The sequence below is a fragment of the Hylaeus anthracinus genome, unplaced genomic scaffold, assembly GCF_026225885.1.
Source record: "Hylaeus anthracinus isolate JK02 unplaced genomic scaffold, UHH_iyHylAnth1.0_haploid 0, whole genome shotgun sequence".
Lineage (NCBI taxonomy): Eukaryota > Metazoa > Arthropoda > Insecta > Hymenoptera > Colletidae > Hylaeus > Hylaeus anthracinus.
The window spans coordinates 25,970,247-25,981,647 of record NW_026533254.1 but is presented as its reverse complement, the minus strand read 5'-3'; positions in this window follow the sequence as shown (position 1 = coordinate 25,981,647).

Genomic DNA, 11,401 nt, shown 5'->3' with positions numbered 1-11,401 from the left:
GTATCAGATATTTTGCGGTGTAACGTATCTCATTACTGGAAGCTGGAAGCCTCGTTGGGCCTCGCTTCTGAGAACCGAATCATGGTTTTATTAGCCGTTTTAAGAACCGTGCATACAAGAAACGTGGTTTTTGGGAAGCTTAATAAATCCAGCTTCGGGACACGGAATCCCGCTATTAGAAAAATTACTTTAATTTAGAAATACTGGTGCGTCCCAAGAAACGTTCCCGCGCCCAACCGTCACAGGCAACCCCTAACGGTCGTCGAACTTTTTTTTTTTTTTTTGAGAGAGAAAAAAAGAAATTGAAAAAAGATTGATTTATTTTGTTCACAAACTTTCTTCTACCACTTTCAGTGCTCCAAATTCAATTCTGTTCGCACAGAACTGTTCGGAATCGTTTAAATTTTAATTAAAAAAACTTGAGAAAAGTGACTTTTTTTCATGTTCCTTGACTCCATAAAAGAAGTTGAGAAATGCGGTGAGACAATGTACGTTCTTTTTAAAATTCCCTTTATAATACAAATTCAAATATCGTAGAATCCATGGACACAGATGTAACTTTCGTCTAACGGTATATAAAATCGATAACAAAGAATAGCCAAAAAATAACGTCAATAACGTTACAATTTTCATGTGAGTGGAGTTCATCGATTTGTGTACGGCTCGATGGCACCACGATAAAGGTGAAAGTACGGACAATAAATATTTTAAGAACATATATTTCAAGAAATAAAATTCGTCCGGTGGACGAAGAAGAAGAAGAAGTTGAAACCGGAGTTTATCGACGTGGACAAGATACGTCTCAATCCCATCGCTACACGAAGGCCCTCATTCCCTTCTGTCTTTTCCCTGCAATTCCTTCGCGAGCCACGCCAAAACATCCTGCATCAGCAGACGCCTCTTCCACGTACAAAGGCTACCATGCTCGCGATGACGCCGGTCCCTGTGTATACACGCGCGTTTCGTGTAGACGGACCCGTCACTGGGAGCCACAAGCTCACATGTAAATCACGTGTGCCACACACGAGGCGGTTTCCACCGTGCCAGACGCTCAGGTGAGAGAAGAAGACGTTGGAATCGGATGAACGCGCGACGGATGCCTCCGACAATGGAGACGAACGCGCTGAAAAAATCGAGCAAGGAATTTTTTACACCGAACCCTTTCAAACCCGATTTATTTTTTTCTCGGACTAAATTGGTCTGAAATTATTACGGAGAAAATAAAAAAAAAAGAAATCCTAATTGCGTAGTTTTCGAGGAAAACTCGTCCCACTGAACGTTCACAAATAAATTCGCCCTGAATGATAGTTTGTCGTAGTAGTAAATTTTGTGTTCTCAATTGTGGGCAATGGATGCCTCCGCCAATGGAGACGAATGTAATGAGAAAATCGACCAGGGAATTTTTTTTCACGAACCCGTTCTGACCTAAGCTATTTTTTTATTCTGGGGGAAATCCATCTATTATGGAGAAAATAAAAAAGAGAAATCCTAATAGTGCAGTTTTCGACGAAGACGTTCGAGAAATACTCGTCCCTCTGAACGTTTACAAATAAATTCAGCCTGAATGATAGTAATGAGTAGCCCGTGGATTTGTACGAATTTATAAGAAATTTGTACGTGCAAGAAACTACAAATTGCCAACAACATGCAAGAATATAAAAAAGATTGAAAGTAAAGTTCATATTATAAATTTGCAGAATAAAATAAATTCCTATTTAGGTTCAATCTACGTAGATTCGTTTGCAAAGATTTTATTCTGCATAAAGATCCGCAGTCTAGTAATGAGTGATATTCATCCTTGTGTAATTATAATTGCTAATGAGGAGGATCGTGACGAACAGAAATTTTTAATGAAAAAGGAAGGAATTTTGTATACTTGTGTGTTTATGAGTAAGCATGTCCAGGACGAATTTTTATTTTTTATTATTTTATACCGAGGCAACGATTGTTTTCCCTGTTTTACGAAAGCAGAGAAACGGCGATTATCGGTACCTAAGTGATAGCAGGAGGCCAGACAGGTTGAGCGAGGCCAGAATGCATACCAATTGCAAGAATGCATCTTGTAAGTCAATGAGGAAGAACGTAAAGTAAATAGAATGACGTTCCGTGTCACGATACGTGAAGCTTCGTATAAATGGTACATTTGAATAGTTACAACGTCTTTTCGAAACGTGTCGGAAAAATTAATTACATTCCATCGAAGCTTCTGCGTGCGCGTTCGCGCGGTTCGAAAACCTCGTAGGGAATTTAACATAGAAATTAAACATGGAAACATTGAACGATGGCAACAGCAACTTCGTACTGGACGATGAAAACTCTACTTTTACGAACGTTGCAATTTTCGATCGAATTAATATATTAGTTAACCCTTTGCACCTCGATTTCGATTTCATGTGTTTGATTTCAGTACATATTCGTCGAATTAGCTTTCCTTCGAAACCCAAGTTTGGCTCGCGAAGGAAACGTTTCGAACGGAGTCGAAAAGAATTCCACGCGACCGATCAAACTGTATCGATCATGTCACGTGTATGTGCGAAAATGGCGCCAAAAAATGGTCCGACGCAGGAGTGGGGGCGTTTACATCGCCAGTCCACTAGAGATGGCGTGAACTGGTATTTTTGAATCACTCGTGATTCGATCACGTTCATTCTCAATCACGATGATTTTTCACAGTGATTCGATGATTCTTCGTGATCGCTTCTGTGATTGGTACAGAACATTCTTTTCACTTTTCACGAATTATGTTCTTCTTAGATTATATATGTATTATAATATGGTCTAAAAGCAATGTTAATATATTTTATATATTATATATACGTTAATAATTTTAACACAATTTAAATTGGACTCATTTGTAGTTCCTTGAATTTCCCCCAAGGGGAGACAGCGAGACACTAACGATAACAATTAACGTGAACGGCTTCTGAAACGCAATCTTCCGGATCACGGTCGTGATCGAAGTTTAATCACGACTGCGATCGTGATTGTGTCATCGCGGTGAAAAATCATTGTTAGTGATTTTTCACGCCATCCCTACAGTCCGTACGGAGCTTTTAACAGGGAACGTTGTCCACGTGCTTCCTCTGAAGCGTCTCTAATTCACTAAACGTCTCTTTTTCCGTTCCCTTGAGTTCGGCCTCGCACTATTCCCACATATGTACAAAAAGTTGCGTGTTAATTGGCATAATTTGTCAAACTATGTCACGGTAAGAAAAGCGTTCGGTTCTCGGTCGGATTAGCTCGGTAAATCGCAAATCACGGGAACAGAGGCCGAGAGACGCGCGTGTCCGGTGCACGCGCGAACGACGATCGGTGCGGTTCGCAAAAAAAGGCATCATCTTCGATGCGGCGTGAATAATCAAAAGCAGAATTCTTCAGCCGGAGAATGACGCTTGTTCGATTAGCGGGGCCCGTCTTTATCGAATCCCATCGCATACCGCGACGTGTGCTGTGGGGATAGCTGCCATTCACGAGCGAAATCTCTCACCGACGATCTAACAGAGGTTCAGACGGGGCTCCGTCGTGTCATCCGGTGCTGCACGCGAAACAATTGCCCCATGTTTTATTTATAACGCCTCCCTTATGATCCGCGCCCCATTTCTCCGCCGAATCGTCGCGGCGTGGTTCCATCCCTCAATGGTTTCCGTCGTGCGGTATTGTAATTATTTTTTATTTCTCGCGTGGTTGGACACATCTCGTGGTTAGTTTAGGTTTCTCGTGGTAGGTTTAGGCTCAAGCAGCCCGGAAAAGAAGAGTTGCAAGCTCAAAACGACGGACATGAAGAAGAAGAAGAAGAAGAAGAAGAAGAAGAAGAAGAAGAAGAAGAAGGATCATCGATTAACACGTTGATCGCCACGTCACCCATATAACTTATGGGTGACGTTACCCATGAAAATTAATTCTGAAAGTTAAGTGTCACAGAAAATGAATTTAAATAAAATACTTGAGCTTTAATGAAGTCACAAAACTAAACACCGCGATAAATGTTTCATTACACAGTTTCCAATAGTCTGTAAACAAAATGTAGTCACGGTAGAAATTTTCAAGAGTATTAGTCTGGCAGTGAACGTGTGAACCAGTAAGTAGTTTAAATCAATCAGTTACTGCCTTCAACTTTCTGATTTCCGTATTTTCTTTTCCGAACGCCTTTTTCCTGATTTTTTTTTGAGTTTGTGTACGTTCCAGCTAAAAAACATCTTAATCGATATTCCTTTCTTGAGAAAAAGATTCATACAGTCAGTCCAATGAATATTCGTACCCTCTACTTCTATTGAAGAAATTCGTCGAAATTGTGTAACAGGTTTGACGTTTTTAAACAAATGTTTCTTAACTTTATACATGTACAGTCAGTGTAATAAGTATGCGTACACCAATTCAACCAATTCAACCAATTCAAAATAAATCTTCGTATATTTATTTTATTAATAAATATTAGGGGAAGAAATAATTAACCAACATCTCTACATATTTTTAGAGTAGAATTTCCGCAAATTAAAGTTCTTATTTCTGTTTGTATTAATCTCATTTTAAATTGGCGAATATTTCTTACACTGACCGTACATGTTTCCAACGAAAAATTCATTTGGTGATATCAAAGCTATTATTGAATTTAGCCGAACTTCTTCGATAGAGGGTACTATTTACAGGATTGACTGTACACTGAAAAAATATAGTCCGAAAGCTACTTTTCCCAGTGAATTTTTCATTTCCACCTCACTTGTTCCTGTCATCTCGTTCCTGATCAACCTCGATCGACATCCGTAAATAATAATCGATCTCGTTTAAAGAGAAAACGAGCCCACCACCGAAATTTTAAGCGGTCCTCCGGCTGGAAGGAATCCCTCGGCGCGTTCTCCAAGGCTTTCCCTCTCTTATTAAGAGGATCCAAGGTGTACCAAGGCCACCGTGTCGATCCTCGATCGCCTACCGTGTAGACGGTGGTTCATTGTGTACCGCACGGAAGACAATGTCCGTCCAGCCGCGAGGACCATGCGCAGGAGGACGGCGCGTCCTGGAAACGTTTCTCGGAAAGCCCCAAAACCGAAACACGAGCTGACCCGGGCCTCCAGGAGAGCGGCGGCGTGTGTGACACCGGAGAATCGCCGCCATTCCACAGTGGCCAATTCTCTCTTGCCTCTGGGTTGTTCCCTTCTTCGTGGCTCGGTGGTTTTCAGCCTAGCCGCGGGCGCGGCCCGTGCGCCGTTGGTCTAAGTGGCCGCGGGGGCCATTCCTTTTCTCCCTTATCGAGTTTCAGGCGACCAGGTAACGTCTTAATTGGTGTTCACCTCTCGCGGATACATTCTCACCTGGTCGAACCGTGTCCATGAAATTTTAACATCAAACTTTTCGAATCCTCGCGCGTACCGAGCACCATTTCGATTTCGGACTATCCTCCTCTCGTCGAGCGCTGTTGGGCCGGGGCTCGTTAAATGGATCGGAAAAGGAATACTTTCCACGGGTCGAAAATACCTAGAGGGGGCTCGCAGAGTCCCCGTGTATTCGGTTACTCCGCGCCACGTCGGGAACCCTGTTTGATCCCACGGTCCGCCTGGATGGCCTACCCGATTCGTACGCGATAAACGAAAAAACTTGCCGCGCAACTGCGGCACCTACGTGACACCCTGGTAAAGAGATTATTGAATTCCGCCTACCGTTCTTCTGCCCCCCTTGCACCGAAATGTTGCCCGGCAAGAACATGCCCCGCGGATTTCCTCGTACACTTTCGACAAAAACCGAATGCTTAGCCCGTTTTTTTTTCGCGAATGTTTTGAGGCCTACACGTGCCTGCCGCTTAACCGAGTTACTTCTACGGGCTGCGCCCCTGGATGGACGTAATTGCCGCCGGAAAGAAGTCAAATTGGGCTTTGGGGATTTTCGACGATGGGAATTTTTGCTTCTGTGATCGTAGAAGCGGAGATCGGAAGACTGCGGCCGGAGTTTGGCGAACCAGGAAGAGATCACCCGGACGATTTTTAATGGAAATTCTAAGAGCCGTAGCAGTGGGAATTTTTGAAAAAATATCGGATTATAGGGAATGATTAGACGGAACTTTTTTGTATGTAAAGTTTATTCACAGGACGTTTAGTTTCAGAGACAAAAATTGAAAACTTGGACCTTCATCCTGAAATTCAATTTTTCCAACGAACTTTTTAATTTTTATTTTTGAAACTAATCGACCTACGAATAAACTGTAAAGACAAAAATATTTCGTCTTATCATCCTCTATAAACTGGCATTTTTTAAAAATTACCACTAGCTTCCTGAACAACCCAATGTACCCAATGTACCAAATATACCTAATGTACGAAAATATATAACGAAGATCATTGCATGGAAAATTCGTTCTTATCGCCAAATTCCGTACGCCACTCGGCTTCTAAAATTCTCGATTCCTCTGTAACTCACGGAGGTCCAGTGAGAGGAGGCGCCCTCGGATATTAAATCAACACCCACTTGTTGAAATTCCTCTCGTCCCCGCGATCGCGATTCGCATCCGATTTCCGTAAACGTCGAAACGAAAAACCAGTCGAAACTCGGCGGGCGGTTCGGACGCGTAACAAGGAGATTATATCGGCAATTAATCGGCAACCGTTTACGGCGACCCGTTTCCCGCCAAAAAACCGCGGAACGAACGATGAGAACTTTCGTTCCAGGTTCCCGATAGCCAGGTTCAACAACGTGCCGTGGATCGGCCGAAGGAAGTCGCTTCCTTTTTCATTCGCGACGGCTCATGCCCGTTCTCGAGAGTCTCGAGGCTCGCCTGCAGGATTCCAAGGCGTCTGAGGCCAGGATTGCGCCTCCCGCATTGCTGAATTCCGAACGGCTCACAGTGGGCCAAAACCCTCGAAATTTAGGAAAATAACGCGGCAGCGATGGAAGATCTTCGATCGGAAACCAGAGATCGAGAAGTCTACTGTATACGAACGCAGAAATTCGTGAATAATTGTCTCGTATTGCTGTTAGGAATGTATCATTTCTCTTTGCAACTGTGAAACTTATTTTGCGCGAACAATACCGTTCGTTCGAGTCTATTCGATGGAACCTGACAGATCGGAAGGAATAAGTATCGATCCCTGATCAAATTTCTCGATTTTTACCGTGTTTCACGATACACGTTTTCATTTTGAATATTTAAGTATTCGCACTTCGATCGAGGAATGATAACACGAGGTGTACCGACGGGATCGCTTTCGTTACGAGTTTGCGACCTTGAGTGACCTTGAAAGCGTTCTTATGGCACAGGTCGTCGAACCCGGCTCGAACGCGCTTGTCATCGACGTTGATCACCCCGAGGCTCGGTTAACGTTCGTACCTGAAAAACAATCGTTTCCGTCGTGCCGTGTTTAGCGAATCCAACTCGGTCTCTATAAATAACCATGTCAATTTATCCTTAACCATCACCCTGTGCTTGTCCCCTGACAGCAGTAATTTATTAAACAGCATCTAAGTTGTTTCTCCAAGTAAAAAACGGACACGAATTACACCTGTCTTTTTACACAGGTCTAACAAATATTTACGCAAAGTTTCGTCAGAATTTGAGCGTATCACTTCGCAAGCTTCCCTAGTCAGCGGCCAATGTAATCAAACGTTAATACAATCACGTAGCTGAGCGTCTAATGAGCGACTGAGCTGATTGGGACACTAACTGAACGAATAATGTAATCGAACGCAAAATGTATCCATACTCGCTCGCTTCCGTTTGATTATGTTTAAAATTGAAAAACGAAACCCAGAATGCTTCCCAACCATAAAAATGGAAGTCTATCTCAAGTGTACATCGAGTGACGAAAGACGGTATCAATATTACGAGCACGATTCGCGAAAGCTGAAAGCTCAACGCGAGTCGAGCAAAACACACCGGGATTAACCGAGATTCATGGTACGAGTTCTCCCGGTGGTTCGCAGGATTCCAAGGACGCGTCTATAGGGAGTCGTTCCGTCGCGCTTCAAATAACCAAAAGAATTCGAACAGAGTCTTATCCGAACGCACGATAGTGTACCGGTTAATTTAACAGTTTTGCTGATCATTTTTCCGCGGCAATCAGCATCCGCAGGGGCAAGTAAACGGCTAGCAACTGGTTTAACCAGACCGGTCGCCGGTGATTTTTTCAAAACGATTCTTTCGGTGCCCGTTCGATTCTTTTTCGGTCCCCGAGTCGAGTCCAGTTTCTGGTCTAGGTTGAACGTTTTCATCGAGATGCCCTGTTCGCGAACGGGGATGCGCTTTCGCAGGACTGGAACAGGTTGCCAGCCGATCGAAAATAAAAAGAAGATACTTTACACCTGTCAAATGTACGAGCTTAGGTTTGACGACCTGTTGCTTGGCGATACTGATAGACGAAACGCGCGGTTGTACTCGTCCTTTATGAACTGGACTGTTCGAGATTTGTTTAAAACGGTGTTTTGCATGCAACTGCACCGATACGTACGATTACTTTGATATCAGGACACTACAGTTCTCCTGGATTTGTTTGTTTATATTTTTGTCAATTATCGAAGTACTTGTTCGGTTGCTTTTAATTATGTTGAATTATGCGGAGAATACCAAAAATGTCGGAGGTCCTTGAAAATGGTAATTCGGGGGGGAGAGGGTGATTTGGAACAACTTTTTCCTTAGCGAAAATGTTGTCCGAGGCTTCGTTGAGGAGATATTAACGGAAAACACTGACCAATCAGAGCGCGGCAGCCTACGCCACTGCGGGCGCTCCACCGGCGTACTCGCGCTCTGATTGGTCGGGGTTTTCTCTTGATATCTCCGTAGCGAAGCCTCGGGCAACATTGTCGCTAAGGAAAAAGTTGTTTCAAATCACCCCCCGAACCACCTCCTCCAAGAATCTCCAACATTTTTGGGACACCCTATATATGCATGGTAAATATCATACGAATTATATCGTGTTTGGTCTCGTTTTAATCAGAAAAATGTCAAGAATACGATGGTAAAAGTTTTACATTTATAGTAAAGTACCGTTTTCCGTAAACGTCGATCTTTCATCGAATAATACTAACAAGAGAAGGATACGGGCATGTAACCTTACCGATTTTTTACCAAAGAATTTTTATTTTTAGATCTCGCCCAAGATATGGTTTTCAACGTTTTTTGGGGCGAGAAACACGATTCTGAAGTCGAATTGTAGGCAGGCAAGAAAATAAGCCCCAAACCCAAGGACGAAGAGAGATTTATAAGTAAACCACGTGATAACATTTTTTTTATCGAGAAATCGACTTCAGAATTGTGTTTCTCGAGCCAAAAAATATTGACACCCATATTTTGGCCGAAATCTAAAAATAAAAATTTTTTGGTCGAAATTCGGCAAGGGAACCTTGAAATTTTCAGCTTTTGCAACTATTTCTTTTTTTACTTCAGAACCTTAAATGGGAATCCGATGAAATTTTTACCGAATGTTCACCTTCATAATAAGGTACTCATAAAAAAATCGGTGTCCCGAAAAATTGTAAGGGCCTCAAAAAAATTCGTAAGTGTTTTTGAGGTTTGTGACCTTTGACTCGAATTTTGAGGGTGATAAAGCCATCTGAGCGTTTTTTTAGCACTGGATAACTTTTATTGGCCTTTAAAAGAACTTTCCAACGACGTGTGTGAGAAGTAAATCGGTTAAGAATTGAAGAAGTTATGGACGTTTAAAGTTGACAAGCCATTCTTGAGTCACAATTTTGGTGAATTGTTGAACCCCAAGGATCATAGGGAATAAAACTAACATTGTCCAATCATCATGAAATTCGGTATCTATAGGTTTTTTGGAGCGCTGATTTCGAATATGATGTTATTTTGGCTTCAAAAAATTTTCCTGGGGTAGTTTGCTTACAAATGTTGTTAGAACCAAAACCGGTTTTTGGACGATAACTTGGGAAATAATTTTCCTAGAATTTTTTAACTATTTTTACTGAATTTCTCGCATCTATTTCTCTATCATACTACGCATCAATGGTGATTCGCAAGGTTCGCGCCTCCTACTCTGGAAAACACTGCTACGTGTCGTCCATCCACGTGGAAATAAATATACGTGGGAATCAGAAAAGGCTCGGAAGGGTGATCCACATCGGGTGTCCTGGCAAAAAGTCGCGGGAAAAAGTGGTATCGCTCGAGTCGTGAGCGCATCTACCTACATACTTGGTCGCCTCCGTTGGCTACCGTGGAAATTCCACTCCGTCGTACACGTGGCTGGGACGACGGGTAGAACAGGCAATAAAAACAGAGAAAATCCTTCGGGGATCGTAAAATCAAGGTGTTTCTATGTTGAAAATGTTTGCGCTAGGGTGGCAAGGTCGTGGAAATCGTATGTCTCGCAAATGTGGAGAATTATGAAGGGACCACCATTCGAAGGGACGTTAAGGTCCTGTTTGGGTCGGTTTGAAGCCGTTTGCGTGGGTTTGCGTTGTTTGAAATACAGAATTGTAAAGTTTATCGTGAAGAATTAAGCTTTGCGTTAATGGAAGAGCTGTTGCGAGTCACTGGTAGAAAATCTTTGGCATGTTTTAGATTTAAATGTTCGAAAAAAGAAGATTAAAAATGAAAATGACCTAAAAGCGACTAGTTATTGTGCTTTCCTCAATAACATAGTATTAATAACATTGATTACCTTATAGTTTAAAGATATTCAAAGAAAACTGTGCCAATACTTTTTTGACTCACTGTAGGTGCGATTTGTTATTACAAGAAAAAGAATCAACTACCAACGACGTTCGAGATAGCACGGTATCGGGAAAAGGGAGAAAGAAACGAAAAGGGAGGGGAGCTCGTCTGGTGGCGCCAGCGGACGACTGTTTTTGTTTCCTTATAAATTTGGCAGTAGTCGACGGTTCCTTCGCATTAGGACGGGATACGCGAATGCCTTGCAAGGATCCCGGGGAATTCGTTGCGGCATTCGCTGAGAAATTGTATCGTCCGCCTTTTAAGTACAATGTAGAATTCCTGTTCAGGAAACTCGAGTCACGGAAATGTTCATCGAAACGATACACGATTTCCTGAAATAAAACACAACGTTTGACGAAGTTCTCGAGAAACTTTATAAACGAATGGGTGCGTGAAATGAATTTATCGTTCGATCTATCATACGAGTTTATGCTTCTCGAACTACACATCCCGATGGACCCCTAATTTGAAGCCATTTTGGAAAAAAAAAGAAAAAATTGTGACTCAAACATTTTCACTCGATCGAAATACTTTCAATTTTCTTCTTATTACAGCAATGAACATTCTATCTTTTGCGATAGACTACTACTCTTCTGATAGTCTATTGCAGGATGATACGGTGTAACTAACGTAAGGTAAAATGTGTAAAACAGAATAAACTATAAGTTGAAGTATAGTGTTTAAATTATGACATCTTTTGTGTGTGCGTTTCGTGTGACAAACGAAAAACATTAGTGGACAAAATGTGGTGAG